The sequence below is a fragment of the Geotrypetes seraphini genome, chromosome 5 (genome assembly GCF_902459505.1).
Source record: "Geotrypetes seraphini chromosome 5, aGeoSer1.1, whole genome shotgun sequence".
In the NCBI taxonomy this organism is placed as follows: domain Eukaryota; kingdom Metazoa; phylum Chordata; class Amphibia; order Gymnophiona; family Dermophiidae; genus Geotrypetes; species Geotrypetes seraphini.
In genome coordinates, this window is record NC_047088.1 from 170,142,688 (window position 1) to 170,160,777 (window position 18,090).

General features: G+C 45.6%; 1 long non-coding RNA gene across 1 annotated transcript in view; it reads left to right on the plus strand.

Moving 5' to 3' along the window:
* Window positions 1-16,466, plus strand: part of LOC117361510 — a 40,813-nt gene extending 24,347 nt beyond the window's left edge. The window contains exons 2-3 of the long non-coding RNA XR_004539675.1: window positions 234-343; window positions 16,324-16,466. This is a non-coding gene — a long non-coding RNA (uncharacterized LOC117361510). The remainder of the gene's footprint in view (window positions 1-233; window positions 344-16,323) is intronic.
* The last annotated feature ends 1,624 nt before the right edge of the window (window positions 16,467-18,090 follow it).

Sequence of the window (18,090 nt, forward strand, 5' to 3'; positions counted from 1 at the left end):
TTGTGGAACGAATCATCTAGAGTTTCCAATATTTCCTATGGGGAAATTCACTTTGATATACGAGTGCTTTGGATTACAAGCATGCTTCTGGAACGAATTATGCTTGCAAACCAAGGTTTTACTATACTTTCAAAATTTATGCAAAGTGAACACCTAATGTGTAAATTGCCCTCTAAATAGTGACTAGTACATCTTAACTAAAATATTCTTATGTATTTTATTTTATTCACAAGGTAAAACTTTGGGAGGATGCTTTCACACATAACTCTCAGAGTTTATTCACAATGGAGTTATGAAGGAGTCTCTCTCTTTGGCAGAAAAGGGAATGAAGAGTCTGAAAAAGGTATTGAAAGCATGTTTTCTAATTAAAATAATTGTAAAAGTCCCATTAAAATATCATGAAATGTTTTTTATCTTGCCCCGTTCTTAATTTTAATTTTTTTTTGGGGGGTGGGGGTTCACAAGATTTTACTTTATTTTTCTGTTTTCACTTCAAATGAATGTCTTAACAAAATAAAAAAAATCCTTGAAGCCATTCTGAAGTCCCTGACCCCAAAGACACAGGATTTATTTAGCGTCAGCATTATCTCTTTCAGGAAAAGAAAATTAGCAGTTGAGTGCTCAGCATTGTGCTATCGCAAATAAATTTTAGGCATTTGGCATGAAAGACGTTAAATCTGCAAACTTATTGCAGTTTTTCAAGAATGGATCAGGGTAATAAATGCCTCTTGTCTGAGTTAAAATGGTTGATGAAGACACTTAAATGTGGCACTATGAAAACAATACGTGTGCAAACAAAGCAGCCACCAAATCGATCAAGGCTGGATAGTGGTAGAGTTTTAGATCCTTGTTTTTTGTTTAAAAATAAGATTCATTCTACTCTTTGTAGATCCTTTTAAGACAATACCAAAGACCTTTTAATTATGTTTAAAGTTTTGTTTCCTGCTTGCTGATCTCTACTGCCATCTCACTGAATTAGACCCTCACCCCTAGAATGCACTATTTTATTTATTTATTCAATTTTCTATACCATTCTCGAAAGGGACCTCAGAGCGGTTTACATTTTATTCAAGTACCCAAGCACTTCCACCCTGTCTGTCCTGGAGGGCTCACAATCTATCTAATGTACCTGGGGCAATGGGGGGATTAAGTGACTTGCCCAAGGTCACAAGGAGCCAGTATGGGTTTAAACCCACAACCCCAGGATACTGAGGCTGTAGCTTTAACCACTGCTGCACACACTCCCCTTTGACCTGTTTGTGATTCATCAGTTTACAGCTTTCAACTCCACCCTAGGTGATCCTTTTCATTCTTTTTGCCCTGCTTCCTTATGCCAAGCCACTGTCCCTCCCAATCCTCACCCTCAAGAGGAACACACTTCTTGTGTATTACTGTTTGATGCTTCTCACCCCTTTATTCGCCTTCTTCTCAGTGCTAATATTCCTTCCACTTCAACATCTTTTTGTGCCTCTTTACCACTGGAATGCCATAGTACTTGACACTAGAATTGTGATGGGGTGGGGCTGAGGGTAATCAGAATGCATTTCCAGGAGCAATTTGCCTAAAATGATGCCTGAACCTATGGGATAAATCCTCCTGGCTGCAGGCCCTGCCTCCTTCTCACATCACTTTCAGTTCTGAGGCAGAGCTGGCAGTCGCGGGCTGAATAGAGTGGCCCCACAACACCTTTATCTTTGTTTTGTCGCTGCTAAAATAGCAGCAGTGGTAGTGGGGTGTAGAGAAATTTTTGGAAGTGCAATGGCACCCGCGACTCTCCCTGCTCTAACACCTTGGCTGTCCCTGTTCTGACACCCATATTGGAGATGCATACACTTACAAGATCAATCGGTTAAAGACAAAATGTAAAATTTTACACTTTTAGAATCTAGAAAAAGAATCAGGAGAGCTAAGCACAATGCTTCTTCAATCACTTGGATGAAACATAAAACTTTATGCATGCCTTGCGGAAAGTGAAAATGCTGACAGACACATTTTGGGAGCTATATATGTATTATCCCAGGACAAGCAGGCAGCATATTCTCACACATGGCTGATGTCACTTCAAAAGTGCATTGCCACTTTAATTTCTTAGAATGTTCAAGATAACCCACACCGCGCATGCGCGAGTGCCTTCCCGCTCGATGCCGGTGCGCAGCTCGTCTGTTTCTCAGTTTCTGTGGAGCTAAGAAGACGCGTTCAATGGCCGTTGAATTTTTTTTGCTGCCTTCCTGCTCTCATGGTTTGTGACTTGTCAGTCATATTATTCTTTATATTCTTTTTCTTTTCTAAACAAAATTTAAAAAACTTTTTTTTACTGTCTGCGGGTTTTTGGCCCGGTGGTGCCTTCTTACCGCCTCATCATCAACTTCGATTTTGCTCAAGTGGTATTCCTGTTCATATCACGCCCGCTGACGGGATTTAAAAGTGTGGTCACTGCGCTCGACCCATTTCGGTCACAGACCCCATTCTTGGTGCCTACAGTGTCTCAGGTCGGGCCCAAGCACTGTATTGAGAAGTGCAAGTGTTGCTCCTCTTACAGAAGAGAACTCTTTGGAATTGTCTTTTGCAGCATCAAAACTTATTCGGTGCTGGGGAGGAGTCAAGATGGCGGCATCGACCAGACGCTGAGATCGTGCTCTCTCTGCTTTGGGAGAATTACTCGCAAGGAAAAATGCCCCATAAGAGGAAAGGGAGCATTAAGACGCCAGCTTCCTCGACGCTAATACTCCCACCCCGTCAGCAGACGATTGAGCAATTGATACCTGGTATCTGCATCCAGCGGGGCGAAGTAATTCCGGCAGTGGGAGAGAGTAGAGAAGGCTCCAGCCCACACGGAAACGAGATCTCACTCTCGCCCCCCTTCACCGAACCACCTCCCTGTCCGACTGACTCTTCTGCTTTGGCAGTAGGAACAGAAAGTGCTGCCGAAGTTGCACACAGAGTTCTTAGAGGGGAAGCGCCCAGAGCAGATGAGCTTCTGCCGATGGTGACCAGCGTTGGGGAGCTTATTCCCTCCGGGGAGGTGACACTAACAGCGATTTGGGGACTGTTACAGAAAATGGACTCTGAGGCAACAAAGACTTCTACAAAGGTACAAATGTTGGCTAGTAAGATGGACGAATTAACCAAGGCACTGGAACAGTCAAATACTGAAGCTAAAAATATTTTCACGGAAGTAAAATCAGAAGTGAAATCCCTTGTGGACTTTAAAAATGCTGCAATTAAAGATTCAGCTACTTTACACCGTAAACTTGATAATATAGAAAACTTTAATAGAAGGCTGAATGTTAGGATTTTGAAATTTCCCCAAAGTTGGGATATTAGCCTATGATATGTTTAAGAAATATTTAGTAGAAATTTTAAAGTATTCCACGGACAATATTCCTCCTTTAAACAAAGTCTATTATTTACCTTCTTCACCAAAAAACCGGGAAGCAATGGGGGTTGGAGAACAGACTCCACAATTGGACTTAAATAATATTTCAGCCATATTAGAGGAATCTATTACAGATATGACTCAGAGAATGACACTTCTGGCTTCATTTATTTTCCAACAGGACATTAACTCTTTTATGAAACTTTACTTTCGTGTTTCTAGAGAATTGTTCTACGGTAAAAAGATATGGGTGTTCCTGGATGTAACTAAGGCTACCCAGGAAAAGAGGAAACTTTTCTTAGCAATGCGACAAGATACCAGGGCTTTGGGTGCGTCCTTTTTGCTCGCATATCCCTGTAAATGCATTGTGAAATATGCTCAAGTTAAGTATATCTTCTTTCAACCAGAGCAGTTAAGATCTTTTTTGGAACTGAAGAAAATCGCTGCTGGTGTTTAGGTGATTAATGGAATTTAGAATGCAGAGTGTTATGTTAGGCCTTTCATGATACTTTTGATTCTTTGTTATGATTGATTAGCTTCTCAATTACTTGCTTAACCCCCCCCTTCATAGCTTTTTGTGGTCTAAGAAAGCATATCCGTATTTCTTTTTTCTTTTATTATTGTAAAATGTGATTTTGAACATTTGAACAATTATTCCTGCTGTATTTTCCTAAGCAAGATGTATTTTCTTGTAAAGATATAAAACTAATAAATAATAAATATAAAAAATAAAACTTATTCGGTGCTACTGTGGAAGCGGATCCGTCATCAACACCGACTGTGTCTTCAGCTAAACTGGCACCGAAGACTCTGGTATTGACAACGGAGGCGCCGGCGCTGACACCGGGGTCACAATCCACCATTCCCTTAGGTAAGCCAGCTAAGAAGTCTTACACTACCCCCTCCAGGATGCAGGTCAAAGCCGCATTGAGCCAAGTCATGCCAACCTCACACAAGTTCCAAAATCGCACAGTCCCGATTTCAGTGAGTGCCTCTTCATCGGCATCTTCCTCACTGGTCTGTGTCACTGCAACAGTGTTACCGGCTAAAAAACCTAAGGTACTGGTGCTTTCCCTGAAGCAAAAAAGTGATGCACTGCTTCGGGAAGAATTGGAGGAGCATTTTCAACTACTGATACCGACCTAATTGGTTCCAGTGTTGGCATCGACTCTCCTTGTGCAGGTCTAGTCTGAGCATGCAACAACACTGACCGCATGCACCACTGAAGCACTGGTGTGCCCTAAGGATTCTTCTCGACGTTCCAGATCCTCGATATGGGGGTCGAGGCATACATCTTCCCAGCACCGGTCTTTCTCAACAGTCTTCCAGATCAGTCACTCTGGTACCGTCTTGAAAGCTTTCACATAAGCATAAACACCTTGAGACTCCGACACCAGATCATTGGCATCGCTCTCAACATCGCTCTCCTTCACTACTGCAGGATTCGGACTTGTTTGGAGATTCTGACTCTCCTGCAACATCCTTTACTGAAGCTGCCTCATCTGCATCAGCCTCTCCACACCGGTCCCCCTCTCCTTCAGAACAATTTTCATTTTCAAAATTCATTCAACAGATGGGTAAAGATCTTTCCATTCCTTTAGAAGTTGATTCTAAATACAGTAAAGAATTCTTGTAAACCTTGGACTATGAGCAACCGCCCAAAGAAATGCTTAAGTTACCTCTCCGTGGCATTTTAAGAGAGCCTTTTTATAAGAACTTTGAGACTCCTCTCTCTTCTGGTGGCACCTAAGAAACTTGAGTCTCTACAAAATCGTGGCACTGCCTGGGTTTGACAAACCACAATTGCCACATGAGTCACTTGTGGAATCCACTTTAAAGAAGTCATCCTACACCAGTGTTTATGCATCCATCCCTCCTGGCAGAGAGGGATGCACCATGGACAAATTTGGTAGGTTTCTCTATCAGAATATACTTGCCAACAGATCAGGAAACTGCAACTTTTTTTTTTCCTGTTACTTAACACCTTGTTAAACAAATTTCTAATTACCAGCAATACATTCCTACCAGCAAAACAAAAGGATTCCAACATCTTCTCTCCACCGTTTTTCAGTTGAAGTATATGGTAAGCGCTGCTTATGACACTTTTGAGCTTGCTTCCCAGAGCTGCGGCCATGTCCGTAGCTATGAGACGGTTGGCATGGCTTAGGGTGTCTGACCTAGATGTTAATCACCAGGACCATCTCGCTAATGCTCCATGTCTAGGTGACAAGCTTTTTGAGCCATCTACCGACACTGCCACACAAAAGCTTTCTGCCCATGAAACCAGATGGGACACTCTGGTCAAGCCTAAGAAAAAAATCCCTGCTCAACCTTTCAAACCTGCTCCTTCATACCAATGCAGGTTTTCTGCCAAGGCTTCTGCTCTTCCTCGTCCTCCACTGAAAAGACAGAAGCAGCAGCCACGTCAGGCAAAAATCCAACCATTTTTTACGTGTTTCTCAAGAGCATAGCCACAGTACTACTGCTGCAATTTCTCCTCAGCCTATAGGAGGCTGGCTTCAGTGTTACATCAATCATTGGGGAGCTCATCACCTCCGATCTCTGGGTGTTAAACATCATTCGTCAGGGTTATATTCTTCAAAACCCTCCCTCCAGATCATCCTCCAAGAGAGTCTACTTCCAACCCTGCGCAGTCCTCTCTTCTTCGAGAGGTTCAATTCCTATTTTTCCTCAATGCGATCAAGGAAGTACCTCTCAGCAAAATCAGGGATTTTACTCCCGTTACTTCTTAGTTCCAAAGAAGACAGGCGGACTTCGCCCAATTCTGGATCTCAGAGCCCTCAACAAATTTCTAGTCAGGGAGAAGTTTTGTATGCTTCTGGCTATGCTCTCTGGATCTCAAGGAAGCCTATACTCATATACCAATTCATCTGGCTTCCCGCAAGTACCTCTGTTTCCAAATGAATCACCGTCATTACCAGTACAAGATGCTTCCGTTCAACCTGGCTTCTTCTCCAAGGGTCTTCACACACGAAGTGCCTGATTGTAGTAGCAGCAACCTTACAATCTCACAGTTTTCAAGTCTTCCCTTGCCTGGACGATTGGTTGATCAAGGCTCACTCATCTCAGGATATTGTTCTTGCGATGACTCACACCATCTCCTTTCTTCAAGCCTTGGAATTAGAGATAATTTTCCTCAAAGCCAACTTTCATCTGATTCAACATCTGCAGTTCATTGAGGCCATTCTGGACACCACTCTTATGACAGTGTTTCTTCCTCCAGATCGTCAAAGCGCTCTTCTTTATCTGTGTCAGCAATTGTTTCGCATCAACAAATCTCAGCAAGGTGCATGATGGTTCTCCTAGGCCACATGGCCTCCACATTCCATGTTACACCACTTGCCAGACTGCATCTTCACACTCCTCAGTGGACCCTCGCTTCTCAGTGGTCTCACAGCATATTTCTGTAACCTCTTCTCTTCAACAATCGCTTCACTGGTGGATGACTTCCTCCAATCTGTCTAGGGGTCTCCTTTTCCACCTCCTCTTCAAAAGGTGATAATGACAAACACATCTCCTTATGCCTGGGGGGCACACCTGGACAGCCTTCAAACCCAAGGTCATTGGTCCACCAGGGAGCGCAAATTTCACATCAATTTACTCGAGCTCAGAGCGATGTATTATGCACTCAAAGCGTTCCAACATCTCTTGAGCCCTCAAGTCCTCCTCCTTCGCACAGCAAATCAAGTAGCAATGTACTACATAAACAAGCAAGAAGGCATGGGATCTCTCCCATTATGTCAAGAGACCCAGAAAATCTGGCTTTGGGCGACTGCCCGCAACATTTTCTTGAAGGCAGTCTACATTCAGGGGGAGCAAAATTCCTTGGCATACAACCTTAGCAGAATTCTTCAGCCTTACGAATGGACACTCAGCTCTGCAGCTCTCCGTCCTATCTTTGCACAGTGGGGCACTCCGCAAGTGGACTTATTTGCAGCTCTACACAACCACAAGTTGCCCCAGTTCTGCTCCAGATTATACTCGCCTCATCGTCTGGAAGCAGATGCATTTCTGCTGGATTGGACAAAAATATTTCTCTATGCATTTCCTCCCACTCCTCTCATGTTAAAAACTCTTTTTAAACTCAAATAAGAGTCAGCCACCATGATTCTAATTGCTCATTAGTGGCCCAGGCAACTTTGGTTCTCTCTTCTACTTCAACTCAGCATCAGTGAGCCAATACCTCTGCCAATTTTTCCTACTCTGTTTACTCAGAATCACGGATCTCTTCTACTTCCCAACCTACAATCATTACACCTAACAGCTTGGTTTCTCTCAGGCTGAATCCATCTGAATTACATCTCTCTCATCCTGTCTGCAATATTATTGATGCCTACAGGAAACCAGCCACTCAATAATGTTATCTTCCTGGTGTCTTCTTCATCATCATGATCCAACTTCCTTGTTAGTTGACCTGGTGTTGGATTATTTGCTTCATCTGTCTGACTCTGGACTCAAATCTACATCTATTAGGAGTCCATCTCAGTGCTATTACAGCTTTTCATCTTCCAGTCAAGGGTAAACTTCTCACTGCTCATGCTTTGGTTTCCAGATTAATGAAGGGACTTTTCAATGTGAAACCACCTCTCAAAACCTCCTCCAGTAGCCTGGGACCTTAATGTGGTTCTTTCCAGGTTAATGAAGCCTCCATTTGAACCAATAACCACAGCTCATTTCAAGTTTCTCACCTGGAAAGTTGTTTTTCTCGTATCTTTCACTTTGGCCAGGAGAGTCGGTAAGCGTTAGTGGCAGATCCACTGTTCACAGTTTTTCACCATGACAAAGTGGTTCTGTGCACGCACCCCATTCTCATGAAGGAGAAACGGCACTTTACACTCTGGACTGTAAATATGCTTTGGCCTATTACATTGACTGGACAAAGCCACATCAAACATCTCCCCAATTCTTCGTCTCTTTTGATCCTAATAAGTTGGGGCATCCTATTTCCAAGAGAGTGTTTGAAAGGAATCTTTAAGCAGACAAGTGTTTGAAATATTTTTTTAAAGAACTGTGATTACCCAATATTAAGGGAAAAATATGCTACGATTGGATGGTGAGGCTACATTGGGGAAGTTTCCCCTGTCGTGGTCCTGCAGGTCTGAGTATATAATTTTTCTTATAGAACCTCATTTTAAACTAGTTAAATCTGTTTAGTACGAGAGAGAACATGTAGGCATATAGGGGAGTTTCATATACAATAGATTTATGAACACTTGGATTTGTTCTCTCATTTGATAAGGTTTTCCTCTTTTTTGTATGTATGTAAACAGTGGCATTCTGAAGCTGCCATTTACAGATATCTAGGATCTACATAGGTGCATGGATATGCTGTGCAAGACTTCTAAAATAACGTTCATTATCCCAGGACAAGCAGGCAGGTATTCTCACTAGTGGGTGATGTCATCCGACAGAGCCCCGATACGGACGTCTCACAAGCATGTCTTGCTTGAAGAAACTTAGAAGTTTCGAGATGCCCGCACCGCGCATGCGCCAGTGCCTTCCCGCCCGATGGACCGGGCATGTCTCCTCAGTTCTTTTCTTTCCGCGGAGCTGAGAAGTTTTACTTTAATTCTGCGCTGACTGAATTCCCGTTTTATTGCCTTCTAATTCCGTGATTTTGGATTTCTTTTCCTCTTTTCGTGTGTTTTCTTTCTTTTATTTACAAAAAAAAAAAAAAAATTTTTTCTTCCGGCGAGTCGGCCTGGTCGGCCACGTGGCTCAGACCCAGCTCCTTCGATCTAGCGGCGGAGCTTTTTCGGCCTATGTCCCGGCCAATCACCGGTTTTAAAAATAGTAGCAAGTGCCAGCGTGCGATTTCGCTGACGGACCCGCATCGACGCTGCCTGCAGTGTCTTGGTCCAGAACATTTCCCGAAATCGTGCCGGCCTTGTTCCACTCTAACAGCGCGAGCGTTTAAGCGGCGCTGCCTGTTGTGGGAGTCGATGTTCAAGATGGAAGCTGCTAAAGAACCTTCGGCTTCGACTTCATCGGCCGCTTCGCCTGTCCATGCGAAACCAGCGACTGCTCCTGCGACTCCGGGCCTTTTGAAGCCGGCTTTGTTTACCCCGACTTCGGCCACGAGTTCGACGTTGGTGCCTGTCCCCGTCTCCTCGGCTCAGGTACCGCCTTCCACTATTCCACCTGTGGTCATTAAAGTGCCGAAAGCTGCCAAGCAGAAGCACTCGACCACGAAGGAGCGCGAAGACCGTGCTGGAGGACCCCCCTTTCGGTGCGGATCCCTCCATATCGGCTTCGCTGCAGTCCCTGCTGGAAGCTCAGTTTGTCGAGCTCATGCACACTATGGGGCCCAGATTAATCGCCTCCATCCAGGGTGACCTCCCGGTCCCAGGGGGTGGACCGCCCCCTCCCCCTCGTCGATCGATCTCGTTGCTTGACGAGGAGGAGCGGCGAAGGGCGGCTGGTCCCTCGAGGCAGGCTTCCTTTAGCGATATGCCTCCTTTAGAGCCCATTACGCCTCCGCGCCATCACAGTGCTGTTCCCCCGACTGATGATCGAAGTCCTGGGCATAGTAAATCACAGGAAGAGTTCTTCCGCACTCCATACCAGGCCTGGGCTGCAACACGGGAGGCGGCCTCCATTCCGCCCCTTCGCTCTACCGCTTCCAGTCCCATACATTCACTGGAAGCTTCGGGGGACCATGCGAAGTATAGACGTTTTCGCTCTCCCTCCCGGCACCGGGAGGGACATCGATCCAGACACTCCTCTCGGCACTCCTCGCGCCACTCGGAGGTTTCGCCACAGAAGAAGCTGCCACGTCTGGGGTACTCCTCATTGGATTTATCTCCCCAGGAGGGGCCGGAGTACGAGGAGCCATCTACCTCTTATTCTCCTTGTCGCTCCCAAGTCTCCCTGGATCCTGAGGCTTCTACTTCCTCCAGTCCGTCTCGGAGGCCGGTTCTGGCGGACCAGTTGTCTTTTTCTTCCTTCCTCCGGCAAATGGCGGATGACTTAGATGTGACTTTGGACACTGGGTCTCGGTATTCTAAGGAGTATCTCGACACCATGCACTTGCCTAATCCTCCTGCGGAGTCTCTTCGACTTCCTCTGCATAAATTACTGGATCAAACATTCATGCGATGTTTCGAGACGCCGTACTCCATCCCTGCGGTCCCAAGCAAATTGGATGCAAGATACCGCATTGTTCATCATAAGGGGTTTGAGGGCGCTCAACTCTCTCACCAATCCCTGCTGGTTGAGTCCTCTCTCAAGCGTTCTCATCCCTCCCAGGTCTATGCCTCTGTACCACCGGGACGAGAGGGGAGAATGATTGATAAGTTCGGTAGGAGAATCTACCAGAATTCTATGATGGCGTCTCGAGTGCTCAATTATAATTTCTTTTTTTCTTCATATTTGGAGTTCTTCTTGACGGTGCTCCACAAGTTTACTCCTTACATTGATGCTCAGGCTCGATTCGAGTTCGAGGAAGTGGTAGCCTCCCTTTCCCAGCTCCGTCTTCAGCTGATACAGTCCTCGTACGATGCCTTCGAGCTCTTGGCACGTGCTGCCGCCTGTTCCGTGGCCATGCGTCGATTGGCATGGCTTCGGACAATTGACATGGATCCGAACCTCCAAGACAGACTTGCCAATGTGCCTTGTGCGGGCGCTGATTTATTCGACGTGTCTATCGAGACTGTTACCAAGAAACTTTCGGATCATGAAAAGTCTTTTCAATCTATCCTTCGGCCTAAGCCCAAGCCTCAGCAGTCTCGACCTTCTAGACCGCCTTTGATTTATCAGCGGCGCTACACCCCTCGTCAGACTCCTGCTGCGAGACAACCGGCGAAGAGACAGCCTCCCCAGAAGGCTCAGCAGAAACCTCAGCCGCCAGCCTTTTTGACTCTCTTCCAGGGAGCATAACCGACCTCGTTCTGCATCCCCCTATTTTTCCCATCGGGGGTCGCCTCAATCATTTTTACCATCAATGGGAGGCTATTACCACCGACCTCTGGGTCCTTTCCATCGTAAGAGAAGGATACTCTCTTCATTTCCATCGGGTCCCCCCGGACCACCCTCCAAGAGAGTATCCTTCCAACTTAACGCAGACCGCCCTTCTCCTTCAGGAGGCTCAGGCTTTGCTTTGGCTTCGGGCCGTCGAGCCGGTCCCGGTGGACCAGCACAACCGGGGTTTTTACTCCCGGTACTTCCTCGTCCTGAAGAAGACGGGCGACCTACGACCCATCCTGGACCTTCGAGTCCTCAACAAGTTTTTAGTAAAGGAGAGGTTTCGCATGTTGACCCTTGCTTCTTTCTACCCCCTCCTCGAGCGGAACGACTGGTTATGCTCTCTGGATCTCAAGGAGGCCTACACTCACATTCCCATTCATCCGGCCTCCCGCCAGTTCCTCAGATTTCGGGTGGGACATCTACATCTGCAGTATCGAGTGCTTCCTTTCGGCCTGTCCTCGTCTCCCAGAGTCTTCACGAAGTGTCTGGTGGTGGTGGCCGCTGCACTCCGGAACAGGGGTCTTCAGGTATTTCCCTACCTCGACGACTGGCTCATCAAGGCCCCCTCTGCTCCAGAGGTCATTTCGGCGACCTTGACCACGATCTGCTTCCTGCAGAGCTTGGGCTTCGAGATCAACTTCCCCAAATCCCATCTGCAGCCTACCCAGTCCCTTCCCTTCATCGGGGCGGTACTGGACACCATTCAGCTTCGAGCATTCCTTCCTCCTCAGCGCATGGATGCTCTTCTTCATCTCTCCCAGTCTGTATCTTCTCGCCAGTCCATCTCAGCGAGACACATGATGGTCCTCCTGGGCCACATGGCCTCTACAGTTCATGTGACACCCTTTGCCAGGCTCCATCTCAGAATTCCTCAGTGGACCCTAGCTTCTTAATGGACTCAAGTGTCAGACCCGTTGACTCGACACATCATAGTCACTCCTGCTCTTCGGCAGTCTCTACTTTGGTGGATGACCTCTTCGAATCTATCCAGAGGTTTGCTGTTTCACACTCCTCCTCATCAGAAGGTTCTCACAACCGATTCCTCGGCCTATGCCTGGGGGGCTCATCTGGATGGGCTTCGCACTCAGGGATTCTTGACCAGTGCGGACCGCCTCCATCAGATCAATCTTCTGGAGCTCAGAGCAATCTTCTATGCTCTTCAAGCTTTTCAACATCTGCTTCACGACATGGTGGTCCTCATCCGCACAGACAACCAGGTCGCCATGTATTATGTAAACAAGCAGGGGGGCACGGGATCGGCCTCCCTCTGCCAGGAAGCTCTCAGAGTCTGGGATTGGGCAGTTCGCCACAATGCCTTCCTCAAAACTGTCTACATTCAGGGGAAGGACAATGTCTTGGCAGACAACTTGAGTCGACTCCTCTAGCCTCACGAATGGACTCTCCATTCCAACCCCCTTCATCAGATCTTTGCACAATGGGGGACGCCTCAGATAGACCTCTTTGCGGCCCCCACAACTTCAAACTGCCTCAGTTTTGCTCCAGGATCTACACTCCTCATCGCCTCGAGGCAGATGCCTTTCTGCTGGATTGGAGGAATCGATTTCTGTATGCGTTTCCTCCATTTCCTCTCATTCAAAAGACTCTGGTCAAATTGAAATCAGACCAAGCCACCATGATTCTGATAGCTCCTCGGTGGCCCAGACAACCTTGGTTCTCCCTTCTGCTTCAACTCAGCAGCAGGACACCAGTCCTTCTTCCAGTGTTTCCTTCTCTGCTTACTCAACATCAAGGATCACTGCTTCATCCCAACCTGCAGTCTCTCCACCTGACAGCTTGGTTCCTCTCAACGTAACTCCTCACCAGTTTTCTCAAGCGGTGAGGGATGTCTTAGAGGCTTCCAGGAAGCCTGCTACTCGACAATGCTACTCCCAAGAGTGGACTAGATTCTCTTCATGGTGTATTTCCAATGCCAAGGAGCCTCAGCGAGCTTCCCTATCCTCTGTGTTGGACTATCTTCTACACCTGTCTCAGTCTGGTCTCAAGTCTACATCTATAAGAGTCCACCTGAGTGCTATTGCGGCTTTCCATCAGCCTCTACAAGGGAAACCTCTCTCTGCTCATCCTGTGGTTTCCAGATTTATGAAAGGACTTTTCCATGTCAATCCTCCTCCTGTGGTTTGGCATCTCAATGTCATCCTTTCTCAACTCATGAAGCCTCCGTTTGAACCTCTCAACAGGGCGCCACTTAAGTATCTCACCTGGAAAGTGGTTTTTCTGGTGGCCCTCACGTCTGCTCGCAGGGTCAGTGAGCTTCAGGCCTTAGTGGCGGATCCACCTTTCACAGTATTCCATCATGACAAGGTGGTCCTCCGCACTCATCTGAAATTCCTGCCTAAAGTGGTCTCTGAATTTCATCTCAACCAATCCATTGTACTTCCAGTATTTTTTCCAAAGCCTCATTCTCATCATGGAGAATCAGCTCTTCACACTCTGGACTGTAAACATGCTTTGGCTTTCTACCTGGATCTCACCAAGCCACACAGAACTGCTCCTCAACTTTTCGTCTCCTTTGATCCGAACAAGTTGGGACGACCTGTGTCGAAGCGTACCATCTCCAACTGGATGGCGGCTTGTATCTCTTCCTGCTATGCCCAGGCTGGATTATCCCTTCCTTGTAGGGTCACAGCCCATAAGGTCAGAGCAATGGCAGCCTCTGTAGCCTTCCTCAGATCGACACCAATTGAGATTTGTAAGGCTGCCACTTGGTCCTCGGTTCATACCTTCACCTCTCATTATTGTCTGGATACTTTCTCCAGACGGGATGGACAGTTTGGCCAAACAGTGTTACAAAATTTATTCTCTTAAGTTGCCAACACTCCCACCATCCCATTGAGGTTAGCTTGGAGGTCACCCACTAGTGAGAATACCTGCCTGCTTGTCCTGGGATAAAGCAATGTTACTTACCGTAACAGTTGTTATCCAGGGACAGCAGGCAGCTATTCTCACGTCCCACCCACCTCCCCTGGGTTGGCTTCTCAGGCTAGCTACCTGAACTGAGGAGACACGCCCGGTCCATCGGGCGGGAAGACACTGGCGCATGCGCGGTGCAGGCATCTCGAAACTTCTAAGTTTCTTCAAGTAAGACATGCTTGTGAGACGTCCGTATCGGGGCTCTGTCGGATGACATCACCCACTAGTGAGAATAGCTGCCTGCTGTCCCTGGATAACAACTGTTACGGTAAGTAACATTGCTGTACCTGCAATATATTGACCTTTTTTTTTTCTACAAGTAATGGACTTAGGTCCAATTTGCTGGACTCTGGGTTCTGTTCTTATACCGGGATTGTATATTTTGCTGAAAGTGACTGAACTGATAGCAGTAGACTGACAAAGACTATAATAAAATTACAATCCGTACTCAAGGGCGCTGAAAGTCAATGCAATATATATTGTCACAAACCCTCCGCAGCGCAGGGCTGTCGTGTGACAAACACCGGGATTCTGGCGTGTCCCCTCTAACCAGGGGTACCTTCAGGACTTTTCAGGTAGCACTAGGCAACTGCCTAGGCTTGGGAGAGACAAAGCAAGCAAAGGGTTTCAAAATATCACCAGTCAAACCAAGTTCTTAAAGAATATGATGTTTATTCTGACCCAGTGGTCAAAACGATGCAACATAAAACAAAAATCACTTTTGCATTTCATTCAAAAATAAAGTCAATTGTAAAAATAAAGCTTTAACAAAACAGCAATCTCCTGTAGTTGGTTATTCCTGAGATCATGTGCTCTGACTCAGGCTTGCCTTACACTGGTGTTCACACATAATTCAAACGTTCTCTCAGCACTAATATTAGAGACATGCAACAGCAGATTTCAGCAGCCCAATAAAGTTTGGAATAAACTCTTGCCATAAATCATATTGAAAATACCTCCTTAGGCAATATAACTACAGCACACTCTTGCAAACAGTTCAGCTTTTTTTCCTCAGCTCCCTCTTGAAGGCAAAACAAACAGCTGAGAGAGATAAGCTAATTAGCTTCTCAGGAACGGGAGCCACAGCAGGATTTCCAAAGTTCAAAAACACAAACTTAAATATTCTCTCTTTAGTTTCTTGTTCTCAAACTTGACTTTAAACCAATCCAATAGTTTAGGATTCAGGTAAGTATTATTCTTAAACCCAAAAATACTCATAAAGCCCAAACATATATCACATTCTTCAGGCTTGGTTTGCACAGAAGGAAAGCACAGGCAAAAGGGAAAAAAAACCACAAAACACTAATTGTTTCCCAGTTACTCACTTCCTTCATTCAATGTCCATACATTCTGTCTAGCTCTCTAACATAGGGCCAGCTACTTGTACCTCCATGCTTTCCACACAATCTGGAATCTGGAAGTTTGAAGTAGGGAGGATTTCTTCCAAATCCTGCATGGACCAATCTGGCACGGTTGACTCTGCTGCTTGGCTCCACAGCGCCTCACCTGCCTTGGGCTGTGGGAGTGACTCACCCTGGCCACTCGCTCCTCCTCCTGCTGCTTGTCTCAGCCTGCTTTTAAACAGCTCAGAGCCAATACCCTTCAGCCTGTAGCGGGGGATGGGCTTTGGCTCTAAAGCAGCTTTTCTCTGCCTGGGTTTATCCAAAGCAGCTATATTCCTTATGGCTTCTCTAGCTGCCCTAAAGCCCGGAGGCTGCTGTTGCCAGTCTGCCTGCCTCTGCTCCAGATCACTACTGCTCTGATCATAGGGGCAAGGGAGGTCAGCCTCAAGTTGAGCACCAGAATCAATCTGATCAGCTCTTCTGCACCGGATCCTATTAGGGGCAGAACTAGTGCTGGTGCTGGGTTTGTCACAATATGTACATAAGAAAGAGCAGGAGGCAGATAGAGTACCATAATCCCATAAATGAATAAGCTTTGAAAAATATATATAAATGGGTACTTATGTATAAATAACAGCCTTTCTAAATAATAAAAATATCACAGTACTATCTCCTTTCTTTTAACAGATATACCAGGAGTCAAGGGCTGCATGAGAAGCAATTTATGGTTGTGATATTATTGGGATTGCTTGCCAGGAAGAAGACCCTTTTATGATCTCTTTCCAGGAATACTATATAACTAACATTTGATGTTGCAGTATCTATTTGTATTATGGGATGCATAAAATCTAAGCAGACTTACTCGCTTCAAAATACCATCCCAGTTGAGAAAACACATGAAAATGGTGAAAGATATGTGAAGGATAAAGTTGCCTTGGATGAATCAAATCCAGAAGAAATGAAAGCAGACTCCTTGCTGACAAACCTGATGCTGCTGGACTATGCGCACCGTCTCTCAGCTGAGATTGTTGACAAAGCTGTAAAACAGTGGGCAGAGACTGACAGCAAATACAGTGATATCCCTTACATAGAGAGTGATATTCCCTGATTTTATTTTATTTGCTGTTGCCTGTATACCTTTATCTTTTTCCTTCATCAGTCCCCTGCTGGTGCTAATTTAAAGCAAGCACAAGTTAACTTTGTTGTGTTGAAATAGAATCCAATATATAGCAAAGTGTTTCATAGCTGGAAGGTGTTGCAGGAATACTCTTCTGATCGCACCATAAACTTGGGTCTACTTTCAGTTGAGTAGAAAACAGGCATAGATGGCTTTAGTGGTGATGATTGTGGGGGAGGAGTCATATCTGCTTTCTGTGTACTCAGTAAAAACCAGGCTGCTTCTGACCAGTCCATTTTTGTAATGTTACAAGATAATGTTTAGAAACCATTGCAGACAAGAATGGCCAGTACCAAAGAGGGAGGTGAAAACCATCCCCCACCATTCATGTTCATTAATTAATGTGAAAATGCTTAGACATTCAGTTAGTGTTTGCAGTATTCAACTTGACATTATGGTAGAAATCCATAATGGCTATGCATCTAACATATGCAAAATTGTAATGCTGAGCCTATTAAATTATAGTCCATTGGAGGAGGGACAATCTTTGGTATTCTCTTTCACATGATTGAAAACTTGCCTTTTAACTGGCTGGGACTTACTTCAGGCAGCTTTAACTTCTGTATTCAATAAATTGTCCAGGTCTTTAGAAGGCCTGTTGACCCAACCTTGCTATGCCTAAGTAAGTGCCCGGTCATATGCTTTTTTCTGTATTTTCTGTGTATTGTCCCCATTAATTACTTGTATAGTCTCACAAGGGAAATTAGAGAACATGGAGTAGGAGGAGAGCATTTGTTTTAACGAAAACTCCTATTTAAATCTTTCAAGCTTACAGTTTACTTAAGGAAGTCTAAAACAGTACCATGTGTTCAGCTTTTTTAAAACTCTTAATGACCTCTTTCATCAAAGCGCATTTAAAACCTAAGGCTACAACTGTTTACCTACTAGAAAAGGGGAAGAAGGGCATAGATAGAGGATTACTGCACAGGTCCTGGACCTGTTGGGCCGCCGCGAGAGCGGACTGCTGGGCACGATGGACCTCAGGTCTGACCCAGCAGAGGCATTGCTTATGTTCTTACTCTCAGAAGTAGATGGTGAAAACCCTTACGTCCTTGAAATATTAAAACATGCTCTGTACCCTGACTTATCCTATTTCAAGACAGGCAGGTTTTCAGGATCCCACAATGAATATGCATGAGCTAGCTTTGCAAACAATAGAGGAGTGAGCACAAATTTGCCTCGTGCATATCCGTTGTGGATATCCTCAAATCTTGACAGACTAAGCATTGGGTTGAGAATTCTTGCTGAATACTGATCCTCTTATGTTTACAAAGAAG